Source organism: Astyanax mexicanus, chromosome 4 (genome assembly GCF_023375975.1).
Source record: "Astyanax mexicanus isolate ESR-SI-001 chromosome 4, AstMex3_surface, whole genome shotgun sequence".
Lineage (NCBI taxonomy): Eukaryota > Metazoa > Chordata > Actinopteri > Characiformes > Acestrorhamphidae > Astyanax > Astyanax mexicanus.
Genome location: NC_064411.1, coordinates 13183961 through 13196668, shown reverse-complemented (window position 1 = coordinate 13196668; position 12708 = coordinate 13183961). Strand labels below are relative to the sequence as shown.

Below are 12708 nucleotides of genomic sequence, written 5' to 3'. Positions count from 1 at the left end.
CTGCCAGTTGATGCTCCTTCAGGAGTATCGCCTCACAGACGTACCGGAACTGTGTCTGCTGACTCTCTTCCACCTGTTGTCCCATTCTCAGTCTACGACTGACATCGAGGACGCCAGATTTCGCTGACTCGAGTACTTGGTCGTAGTCAGGCGTTGAAGATCTATCATGAGAGATAAACATGAAAGACCGAAAAAAAACACATTAGAATATAGACATGAAAATAAATATGAACTTGTAACTAACAGTGCTATTTAGAAGTGCCACTCACTCGTCAGCAGCAGCCAAGTCCAAGCGAGTGGCCATGGGCACGTTCGGACTGCTAGCCCTCAACTCTCTCAGGAGAGTAATGGCTTTTATCCTCTGTGCCGTCTGGATGCATCTCTCCCTGGCCTGGTCGGACAGGTCCCGATGGCAGCTGGTCAGATGGCGGTCAAGACGAGACTTCTGATACCCACATCCCGGAACAGGACACGGAGATGTCAGGATCGACACTTTCTGATTTGCCAGCTGAATCAGGATCTTCTTCTCCTCTACGTTTTCCACGTGATGTACTGTGGAAAGGTGCGCAGAGATGGAGGACAGCATCTTCTTGCAAACTGGACAGGGAGCCATCTGAAATAAATGAGCACATTTTTAAACATAGGACAAATAAATTGTGCTATCCAGCGCTTTGGAGAAGTTGAAAAGTGTATTTTACGCCAAAGTGCCTATCAATAAATAAATATATAAGTTAACCGAAACTCATGACAACAACATCTTTTGAAACACACATTAACTTATTGCCAATCCATACCTTGAGTCAACCTGCTTTCTATGGTGTACAATTTAAAAAACTGTAAAGCTAAAAACTAGCTTTAACTATAATTACATAAGGTAACTTGCATTTTGACGTTTTAACTTGCCTGGTCAATTCAGCTAAATTTATTCTGCATTTTCTGTTTAGCTAGACACCAGTTTAAGGATAGCATCATAATCTATTAGTGCTAGGTAAATTTTACTCACCAGAGCTTCTTGATCCTTGATCAGCAACGGAGAACAAGCAGTCGGCAGTGTAGCTTCAGCGGTGTGTTCCTGGATCAGCAGCGGAGATTCAGCAGTCTGTTCCTCCAGTCTGTAGGGAAAGAAGTGAACTAGTGAAGAAGTGTGCTTCTACTTATACCTGTATAACGGGGGGCGTGTTCGCACCTCAAGTGCTTAACATGTGAATAGCTGATGGGTCCCTAAAGTGTCCTTACGAGGCTGCTGATGGAGGAGGACTGATGGGTCATTAAGTGTTCTTACGAGGCTGCTGATGGAGGAGGACTGATGGGTCATTAAGTGTTCTTAAGAGGCTGCTGATGGAGGAGGGAGGTACTCTAAAATTTGTAAGATTGGGTTTTAAGATTTTTAAAAGACAAAATTTCTTTAAAATTACAAGTTTAAATTACAAGTTTACGTTAATGACTACTACTTATATAATATACAAATAATTCTACAGCAGGTTGTTATACATCTATTAACATACAAATGAATGCAACTGTTGAATTTAAGAGGTAACTAATAAGGTAACTTTCATTTTGACGTTTTAAATTGCCCCGGTCAATTCAGCTACATTTATTCTGCATTTTCTGTTCAGATACACACCAGTTTAAGGATAGCATCATAATCTATCAGTGCTAGGTAAATTTTACTCACCAGAGCTTCTTGGTTAACACACCTCCTAACTCCCCAACCAAAGGTTTTAGAAAGCCCAAAATGTGTCAATCTGTCCGTCTAGTCGCCCTAATAAACCTACTTATACCGAGAAATACCTAGGTCGGGGAATTTTTTTCGTTACATTTTGAATGGGGAGCTATGCACCTCAAGTGCTTAACATGTGGATAGCTGATGGGTCCCTAAAGTGTCCTTACGAGGCTGCTGATGGAGGAGGGAGGTACTCTAAAATTTGTAAGATTGGGTTTTAATCTTTTTAAAAGACAAAGTTAGTTTTAATTCAAAAACATGAAATATACACTTTTGTTAACATAGACACTTTGGTTAACACACCCCCTAACTCTCTAACCAAACGCTGGCCCTTATAAACGCACTGACGCAAATAAAGCTAAATATCTCGGCCACAGTAAGTCCTAAACTCACCAAAATTTTATGGCTATATCGGACAAATTTTACGATGTTAGCTAGTAAAACCCTTCATCCATATAAATAGTTCATTTTATATGTCTGAAAATAAAAAATAAAAATAGAAAATCTGAAAAGCGCCTAAAAATTTTCCTGTTTTTTACCATATTTTGGCCATTACATGTTCAATTGAATAATTAAAGTGTCTTAAATGAATTGTGTAAAGGCTTTTAAGTAATATTAATTCATAGATTTGACTCTGAGTTATTTAATATTAGAGTGATAAGCCTTCAAATGTGAGTATGTAATTTCAGGCGGAAAATTGTCAAAATAGGCTTGGAGCTTAAGAGGTTAACGGAGTACTGTTAGACACTGTAACGTTATGTTTGACGCTTGTTTTAGTTAGGAATAATGTTTAAAAATGGTCTATTTTTACCGAAGTGTTATTTTTTCCCTCTAATACCGGTCATGTAATGTGATGTAATGTAATGTGATATGGGATTAGGTCCATTGTTAGTTTTTAACAGGTTATCTTTTTTTTTTTTTCCTTTAGAAATGCAAAATCAAAGAGCTACGTGCCCCTTCTGCCATTCATCATGCGCCAGTCTGGCAAACCATTTGGCCATGATGCATGGCATATTCAGCCTACAGGAGCAGAGGCTGGTATTCCAAGTGTCCACTGGACTGTAAGTATTATTTTATTACTTGAATTGTTATATACTTACCTTTAATTGTTCTATACTTACCTTTAATTGGTTTATACTTACCTACCTTTAATTGGTATATACTTACCTACCTTTAATTGTTATATTTGTGTAATAGAATACAGTATTGTTACTTGTGTAACAGAGTAGTAATAATTGAGTTTATTTGTTGTTACTTTTTATTTGTTTTAATTAGCTTGGAGTGCCACTTCCTCTGCCCAGAGGGTGGGTATGGGGCCATTGTCAACAATCTTCAAAATCATTATGGCCAGCACCACCCGTATTTGAGGGTAAATATTATTATTTTTTGTTATTTAAATGTGTTATACATATATTTATGTTAAACAAATGGTTCTAAATTGATACTATTTTTTTCTTCTTCTTCTTCTTCTTCTCCTTTTCTTCTTCTTCTTCTTCTTCTTTGTAGACTAGAGATGTTGCAGTGGCCATAAAAAAGGCTGAAACTTTACCTTTAACAGGGTAAGGGACCAGGAGGAGGAGGAGCAGGAGCGGGAGGAGCTGGAGCAGCAGGGCCAGCAGCAGCTGGAGGAGGAGGAGGAGCTGGAGCAGCAGGGCCAGCAGCAGCTGGAGGAGGAGGAGGAGGAGCAGCAGCGGGAGGAGCTGGAGCAGCAGGGCCAGCAGCAGCTGGAGGAGGAGGAGGAGCTGGAGGAGGAGGAGATGGAGCGGGAGGAGCTGGAGCAGCAGGGCCAGCAGCAGCTGGAGGAGGAGGAGGAGGAGCTGGAGCAGCAGGGCCAGCAGCAGCTGGAGGAGGAGGAGGAGGAGGAGGAGGAGCTGGAGCAGCAGGGCCAGCAGCAGCTGGAGGAGGAGGAGGAGCTGGAGGAGGAGGAGCTGGAGCAGCAGGGCCAGCAGCAGCTGGAGGAGGAGGAGCTGGAGCAGCAGGGCCAGCAGCAGCTGGAGGAGGAGGAGCTGGAGCGGGAGGAGCTGGAGCAGCAGGGCCAGCAGCAGCTGGAGGAGGAGCTGGAGGAGGAGGAGCTGGAGCAGCAGGGCCAGCAGCAGCTGGAGGAGGAGGAGGAGGAGGAGCTTGAGCAGCAGCAGGGCCAGCAGCAGCTGGAGGAGGAGCTGGAGGGGGAGGAGCTGGAGCAGCAGGGCCAGCAGCAGCTGGAGGAGGAGGAGCTGGAGCGGGAGGAGCTGGAGCAGCAGGGCCAGCAGCAGCTGGAGGAGGAGCTGGAGGAGGAGGAGGAGGAGGAGCTGGAGCAGCAGGGCCAGCAGCAGCTGGAGGAGGAGGAGGAGCTGGAGCAGCAGGGTCAGCAGCAGCTGGAGGAGGAGCTGGAGCAGCAGGGCCAGCTGGAGGAGGAGGAGGAGGAGGAGGAGCTTGAGCAGCAGGGCCAGCAGCAGCTGGAGGAGGAGGAGGAGCTGGAGCAGCAGGGCCAGCAGCAGCTGGAGGAGGAGGAGGAGCTGGAGGAGGAGGAGCTGGAGGAGGAGCTGGAGCAGCAGGGCCAGCAGCAGCTGGAGGAGGAGCTGGAGGGGGAGGAGCTGGAGCAGCAGGGCCAGCAGCAGCTGGAGGAGGAGAAGGAGCTGGAGCGGGAGGAGCTGGAGCAGCAGGGCCAGCAGCAGCTGGAGGAGGAGGAGGAGGAGGAGGAGGAGCTGGAGCAGCAGGGCCAGCAGCAGCTGGAGGAGGAGGAGGAGCTGGAGCAGCAGGGCCAGCAGCAGCTGGAGGAGGAGGAGGAGCTGGAGCAGCAGGGCCAGCAGCAGCTGGAGGAGGAGGAGGAGGAGGATGAGGAGGAGGATGAGGAGGAGGATGAGGAGAAGGGGGGCCAGCAGCAGCATCAGCAGCAGCAGCAACAGACACAGCAGGGGGCGCCAAAAGAAGGGCAATCTCCTCTCAAGTGTAATAACATTTCTTGTAAGAGAAAAATAAGTACACTGGAGAGGAAGATTGTCCTCCTTAAAGCACAAGTCCACCTAAAACGTGAGTCTTACCTTTAATTGTTATATACTTATCTTTAATTGTTATATACTTACCTTCAATTGTTAGATACTTACCTGTAATTGTTAGATACTTACCTGTAATTGTTAGATACTTACCTGTTTTTGTTAGATACTTACCTTTAATTATTAGATACTTACCTGTAATTGTTAGATACTTACCTTCAATTGTTAGATACTTACCTTTAACTGTTAAATACGTACCTTTAATTGTTATATAATTACCTGTAATTGTTAGATACTTACCTTTAATTGTTATATACTTACCTATAATTGTTAAATATTTACATTTAATTGTTAGATACTTACCTTTATGTCAGGTGTGGGTGCAGGGAGGACGCGGAGGCGGACGCAAATGCAAACAAAAAGGGATTTATTAAAGAAAACAAATACAAAATACACAGGGAATAAACTGAAAACAGGACTGAGGAAACTGGGGAACACATAGAGCACTGACAGATGATAAACATACAAGGATCGACACCGGGGAAATGGAACACAGACCATAAATAGAGGTGCACACACACAGGAAACAGGAAACACCTGGGACGAAGGGGCGGAGCTACAAATGAACACAGGTGAGTGGAAAAACACTGGGAATGAAACACAGAGGAGCCGGGTCACATGAGAACATACAGACAAGAGAACAGACAGAGAATAGGCAGAAGATATGACACTTTAATTGTTATATACTTACTGTGTGTTTATGTTGTTTGTTTGTTATGCAGAGAAAACAGATCCAAAACAAAGTTTTCAAGCCTTTAAGGAAAAAGTAAAGGAGGTCATACCAAAGAGACTGAGTAAGTGTTTTTTTTTTAAATATATATATATGGTTAGGAACCTAGTTCACATATGTGTACGGGGACCATTTGGGTAACACCTCCCCTCCCCCTACCTGGACTACCAACACCAAGAGTAAGTACATTTTTGTTGTATACTTACCTTTAATTGTTGGTATATACTTACCTTTAATTGTTATATACTTACCTTTAATTGTTATATACTTACCTTTAATTGGTATATACTTACCTTTAATTATTAAATATACTTACCTTTAATTGGTATATACTTACCTACCTTTAATTGTTATATAATTACTTTAATTGTTATGTACTTACAATTAATTGTTATATACTTACCTTTAATTGGTATATACTTACCTTTAATTGGTATATACTTACCTTTAATTGGTATATACTTACCGTCTGTTTATTTTGTTTGTTTGTTCACCTAAGTATCTATGTTTACATGAATGTCTTAATGTTTTTTTGGTTGTTTTTTTTTTTTTCAGAAAAGAAAAAGAAAGCTGCGCAACATGAAGCATAAACAGAGGGTGGTTGCCAAGATGGGTGAAAGGGAGGGAGAGCCTGCCATGACCAGGGACAGGTCTTACTCTGGGCCTTCATCTCTAGCCCCTGGAATGGAAAGAAAAAGGAGGAGGACTCCAAGTGATTCCATGCCTGATGATTCTGACGATTATAGGCCATCATGTGCCAGGGCACTCATGCCAATATCTTCAACCAGTGAATCTGACTCAAAGCTGGCACAGCCGTTGCCCAAATAGTGCGTAGGTGTGTGCGTGGATGTGTGTGTGTGCACGTGCATGCCTGTGAGTGGGTGTGTGTGTGGGTGTGTGCGTGGATGTGTGTGCGTGGGTGTGTGAGAGTGCATGTGTGTGTGTGTGTGTGAGAGTGAGAGTGTGACCCGTGTGAGAGAGAGAGAGAGAGACATGTATGTGTAAATTTAGGGTGCATGTATTATTAGTATTATTGTGTACGTTTGAGGGGACATTGTCAGGGCCAGTTAGAAAGCTTTCTCCAACATAGCAAAGACTTACTGTATGTTCTCTCTGTTTACAACATCTTGGCCCACCATCTCATCTTCAAGCTTGTTTCTGGTAGCAATTTAACCCCAAAGGGGAAATTTAAGTAAAAACAAAACAAAAGAGTCCACGGTCACCAAGACCTGACCGTTATCACTGAGGAAACAGCTGATAAACACCATAACCTTCATTTATAAAATTATTTTTTAACAGGTCTGAAATGGATACCTATCCTTTTATGAATACCAGGTACACCTTTGTGACTACAGATTACCATTTTCTAATGGCCATTGCCAGCATGATGTATCAGGTCTCAAGTAACCTCAAACTGGTGTCATTAATACAGTATTGAAGCCCATTTTATATTTCATTTTATTTTACTTGCTGATAACAAACTGAACTTGCACAACATTTGTGGTGTGCAAGAAAAGCCAATCATCTGTACTTTTGAAAGAAAATTGACACATTTCAGTGTGCACAAAGCAACTGCAAGTTTTCATCTTCTATGATCCTGTACACTCTTAGACTCAGAATCTCAAAAGAAAGTTTCCAACATCTAGTGGAATCCATGCAACAAAGAACTGACCCGACCCAGTGTTTGTATTGTCTTGCACATTAACTGGTCTGTGTATATATGCTGTATGCTGCCATGTTGTATGTTAGGCTTTATGTTATAAAGTTCCTGTGGTTTTCCACATTTTGCAGGTGTGAAAAGGATGTCCTGTGACTTTTGACTCACCCTGTACATTACGTTTGAGTGGAAAAAGGGCAAAATGACTGAATACTCCAGCTAGTAATGGTTGATGAGGCCTATTTTTTAGGCTATGTCCATTTCTCCAGATATCCTCATGCAGGATAATAACAATTGGATCCAGCTCCTGTTCTACGACTTTTGACTTTACAAACCCCAAATCAGAAAAAAATGACAGTATATAAACAGCTAAAAGTTTTACTTTTATTTTATTTGATTAAACAGTGAGATGCAATTGGCAAAATTTAGGATCCATGCATTCCCAAGTAACACAATGTGGAAATATATTTGTTTGTTTTTAGGTGAATGGTGACATGTTGTCTGGATCAGCCACGCCTGAAGTTTGGGTTGTTGTCTTGAAGGTTCCTGATTTTTTAGATTTTTTTTTTTGGTTTTTGTTTTTAAACCAACCTAGTCTTTATTTGCTGCATGTGTGCTGCACATGTTATTACTACAGACAGATTTTATGTGGTTGTATAAAAATCTGCCGGTGCTCACATTTATTGCATACCTTTTTACAGCCTTGTTAACCTTCACTCATGCTGACTTTTTTGACTTGTTTTATTATTATTTAGGTGCAAAAAAGAGTGTAACTCATATGAATACAGTTAACTGCTACTACTGCTATGATTAAATAAATGTGCTTACCTTTTAAAGGGCTTGCTTCGTCTTCATTTTGTGTTGAACATGGTTCCAATAATTTTCTGGTAAATTTGTTTAATGTTTTGACAACTTAAGTATGAAAATCAAGTGAAGATGTTGCTGCTGCCACCAATTGTCCATTCCCATTGCATGGTACAAGACACATTAATTGTATGACATCATAATTAGGCAAGTACAACAGCAGTAGAATGCCTGGGAAATTGGAGCTGCAGTGACCACAGGATTTACTATCTTGAGTAGAAAAAAATAAAATTCTCTCTAGTCATGTAAAGGTAAACCTCCAAATAATATACTTTGCATTAAAATTGCATTTTTGTTAGATGTGCTTAATTCTTCAGGTAGCATCATTATGGTATTTGGACAAGTAAGCATGAGGTTTCCTAGTTGTACCCAAGTACATATTGTTATATTTCAGCTTCTGGGAAAACCACTGATGCCATGAATGTTCGACAGAATAGTTCAATGTTCAAATACTGTCATCACAGGGTTTAATTCTTCTCCAAAGGTAGGTCACGTGTACCTGCCTGTATAAACGGGTACTAGTGTCACTCCGCCCTGTGTATTTAAGTGCGAGTCAATGAGCCTTAAATATATGACGTAATCATGTATTCTATCGAGTTGTAATGATTTCTACAGTACAAAACTAACACCACATGACTGAGACATGCACAGTGTGACCAGTGAATGTTATTTGATGGTGATTGCATGCTGTCTGGAAAAACGATATATATGCGACCCAACAAATTAACATACCAAATTTCCTTCATCATGCAGATGTTTAGACGGCGTATAAGGGGGTGGGTGCGATCTCTGAAGCACGACGATGGTAATAAGACCAATATAAGATCAATTCAAATGGAGTGCGATGCATTTAAGATGTTCAGACCTTTACAAGATGTATGAGTGCAATCAGGGTAAATTTCCTGCATAACGCAGATGTTTAGACGACGTATAGACGACGGATGCGATCTCTGAAGCACGACGATGGTAATAAGACCAATGTAAGATCAATTCAAATGGAGTGCGATGCATTTAAGATGTGTGCTAACAGGGTAGCTAACCTAGCTAGCTAAAACATTTCACACCGAAATAAAGTAGTTAACATTAGCTAACGTAGCTAGCTAAAACATTCCACAATGAAATAAAGTAGTTAACATTAGCTAACCTAGCTAGCTATAAAGATTCCACACTGAAATAAAGTAGTTAACATTTCCTGAAGTAACTAGCTAAAACATTCCACAATGAAATAAAGTAGTTAACATTAGCTAACCTAGCTAAAACATTCCACACTAAAATAGTTATAGTAAGCTAAACTATCCAAGACATTCCACACTACCTAACTAAAACATTCCACTCTGAAATAAAGTAGATAACATTAGCTAAACTAGCTAGCTTAAACATTCCACACTGAAATAAAGTATTTAATATTAGCTAACCTAGCTAGCTAAAACATTTCACACCGAAATAAAGTAGTTAACATTAGCTAACCTAGCTAGCTAAAACATTCCACACTGAAATAAAGTAGTTAACATTAGCTAACATAGTTAAAACATTTCACACTAAAATAAAGTAGTTAACATTATCTAAACTAGCTAGCTAAAACATTCAACACTGAAATAAAGTATTTAACATTATCTAACCTAGCTAAATCATTCCACACTGAAATAAAATATTTAACAATAGCTAACCTAGCTAGCTAAAACATTTCACACCGAAATAAAGTAGTTAACATTAGCTAAACTAGGTAGCTAAAACTTTACACACTGAAATGTAGTTGACATTAGCAAACACTGGCTAACCTAGCTAGCTAAAACATTCCACTCTTAAATGATGTAGTTAACATTAGCTAACTTAGCTAAAACATTTTATACTGAAATAAAGTAGTTAACATTTGAGTTTCACATTTTGAACTGAATTACTGTATCAAAGTAACTTTTCAAAGATATTATTTTTTTTAAATGGCCCTGTAGATTTTACTGCAGAGTAAAATTAACATTGTTGTTTTATTCTATAAGCTAATTGTCATTTAGAGCATTATTTTGCAGAAAATGAGAAATTTCTCAAATAACAAAAACAAAATGCATAGCTTTGAAACCTCAAATAATGCAATGGAAACAAGTTCATATTCATCTTGACTACTCCAAGTCTTTTTGGATAACTTTCTACCACTCCTGGTGCAAAAATTCAAGCAGTTCAGTTTGGTTTGATGGCTTGTGATCATCTATCTTCCTCTTGAATAGATTCCAGAGGTTTTCAATTTGATAAAATCAAGGAAAAACAGACCTGTATAGCAGTGTTGTACTCTGTTGTTAGATCCTACTGCTATGATATCATAAAACATTACTTTATAAATATAATGGTGTTTTTTATACTATGACAGTTTATTGAATTGTGTCCCCAATAATTTATAAGTTTTGTTTATCAAAGTTCTTGCCAACGCACAGCCTTAACACAATGATTGGCCAATTTACCTGAAATTTAATTTCTACATTCATTGTTCACAATTTCAACTCTGTTTCTCTGAATACTTTATCACCCTGTCAATGTCACTGCAGTTCTGATCCACAATCCAATAATATTTCCTCCTGCGGTCCTTACCATTGAAGAACAGGGTGAAAGAAGGACAATAATTAGGGATGCCCCGATACCACTTTTTTCCTTACCGATACTGATACCAGCTTTTCTGGTATCGGCCGATATCGAGTACCGATACCGATACCAACTGTTTTATCCTGAATATGATATAATAACGTGATTGGCTGCTCCGCAGTTTCCACCTTTTTTTTTTAAAGGTCTGTTAAGATGTTTGGCTGCAGTAGATAAAAATTGACAAGGAGCTCCTGTTGTCGACTTAAAATTATTTAATTGAACATGTAATGATCTAAATATGGTAATAAACAGGAAAATCTTTTCAGATTTTCTATTTTTATTTTTTATTACAAGATATATGTGCAGTGTTTCTTTAAGAGACCTATTAAGAAATCGTAAATATTAATATTAGATGTATTCTTTCAGCTGATGCATATAGACATTCAGTCCTAAAAACTTATTATGATTAAGAGAGTGAAGTGTCATGTGAGTAATCTTGTTTGTGCTGACCCAGGTGTCTGAAACTAGTGAGTTGTTTCTGGATATTTGAACTGAACTGTGTATGTGGGTGAGTGTGCAAAGGACAGTTAAGCTGACACCTCAAAACTGAATGTCCAGTCTGTAGTATGTATTGCAGAAGTCAGCACCTAAGCAGCTGAGATGAGGCCAGTGGGTAATAAAAACAGTTGTAATCAATTAATGTTTTAACTCAATCATTTAGAAACAGTTGCTGAGGAACCGCTTAACTGACCTTTGCACAGGATGTCTGGGTGGGGTTTTGGGGATATAAGGTCTTGCAACTGTAAGGATCACTAAACTTCTTCTACTGAAACTCTGTGTGAGTGGAAGGGGCTCCCAGAGCTCTGTTGTAATAAATTGCTAATTTGCGGATTTCCCAACTGACCCCTCCCCCAACCTCTCTTTCAGCATAAAGCGCCACCTGATTGACCGACAGATTTAATTCACATGCACGTTATAACGCAGCAATCGAAGGCAGAGGGTTTTAATACGGCTTTAAAACAAATATATTCTTTTGGCTCAAGTTTTGTCAAGCACTGTTTGGACCTAAATAAGGATTACTGGCGACTGGTTTGATGGATCTAACTTTTACTGATATGTGGGGCGAGGAGTCTGAGGTGAGCGCTGTATATGTGTGTGTGCTGAAGTATAGACCTGTAAAAAACACAGCGGTGAAACAGTGTAAAACGCACTCTTTTGGTTCTAATTCAGGAACCATGCATCCTATAGGAAATGCAGGTAAATATGATAGATAACTGATATTTTAAGGTTTAAACTGGCATATTGGGTGTCCATATTGAACCTATAATTATTCAGAAACACAGACAGATATTAATTATGATATATTATGGCACGTTAAGAGGTTAAGACTGTTACTCAAGCAAGTAATAATTATTTAGATGGTTATTTAGGTAGCTGGCTTGTGTATTCAGATCTGTACTGTATAAACCATAGACTGTATATAGCTGGACAGAGCATCGTCTCTCAAAAGTGAAGCCACCACAGGTGGGGCCCCCCCTGCTGTTCAGCTGCAGAAAGCTGTGTAACCCCACCCATTCCCATAGGTTTCAATGGCAAAACAGACAACTTTCAATCACGTTTTTTTTCTAATATACTGTAATTCTACCTCCATTATTTAAATGCAGCAGCTAGTTTAACCTCTGCTTATATTGTCAATTTTTTATATCCCCACAGAATTCGTTTTTTAAAACGTTACTCAGCTCTATTCAAAAAAGGTGTGGTTATGGTAAAAGGGCTGGTTATGGGCGGGACCAATAAGAGACCGTCAGCTCCGCTCCGCCCCGCTCTGCAGTCTGTGACCGCGAGGCAGCCCTCAGGGGCGGGGTTATTTAAATGAGTAGGCTGCTCTCCACAGTCTTTCTCCCTCCTCTGCACAGAATCGGGTGTCAGGATCGCCAACATGGCGGAAGATTTTGGCTTCATTTTCATTGAATGAATGGGAATGGCGACACGGCGTCCATCTTTTTTTACAGTCTCTGGTATAAACTGATGCAGGAGTTGTAAAGTTACTCACTAGGAGATGGTGGATGGCAGAAATCCTGCTCCATAGCGTTAATATTCGGCTCGGTTAGCGGTCGGCTCGGTAAGCAGGTTG

The 12708-nt window shown here is 40.3% G+C and overlaps 1 protein-coding gene and 1 long non-coding RNA gene across 2 annotated transcripts in view; both read left to right on the top strand.

Annotated features, from left to right (window-relative positions):
- Positions 1–12708, top strand: part of LOC125801107 (zinc finger protein 271-like) — a 223993-nt gene that overhangs the window by 135314 nt on the left and 75971 nt on the right. The window lies entirely within an intron of this gene.
- LOC125801602 (uncharacterized) lies at positions 4585–8201 on the top strand. Its single transcript, XR_007438807.1, has 3 exons — positions 4585–4732; positions 5478–5549; positions 6041–8201. It is a non-coding gene; the product is annotated as an uncharacterized LOC125801602 (long non-coding RNA).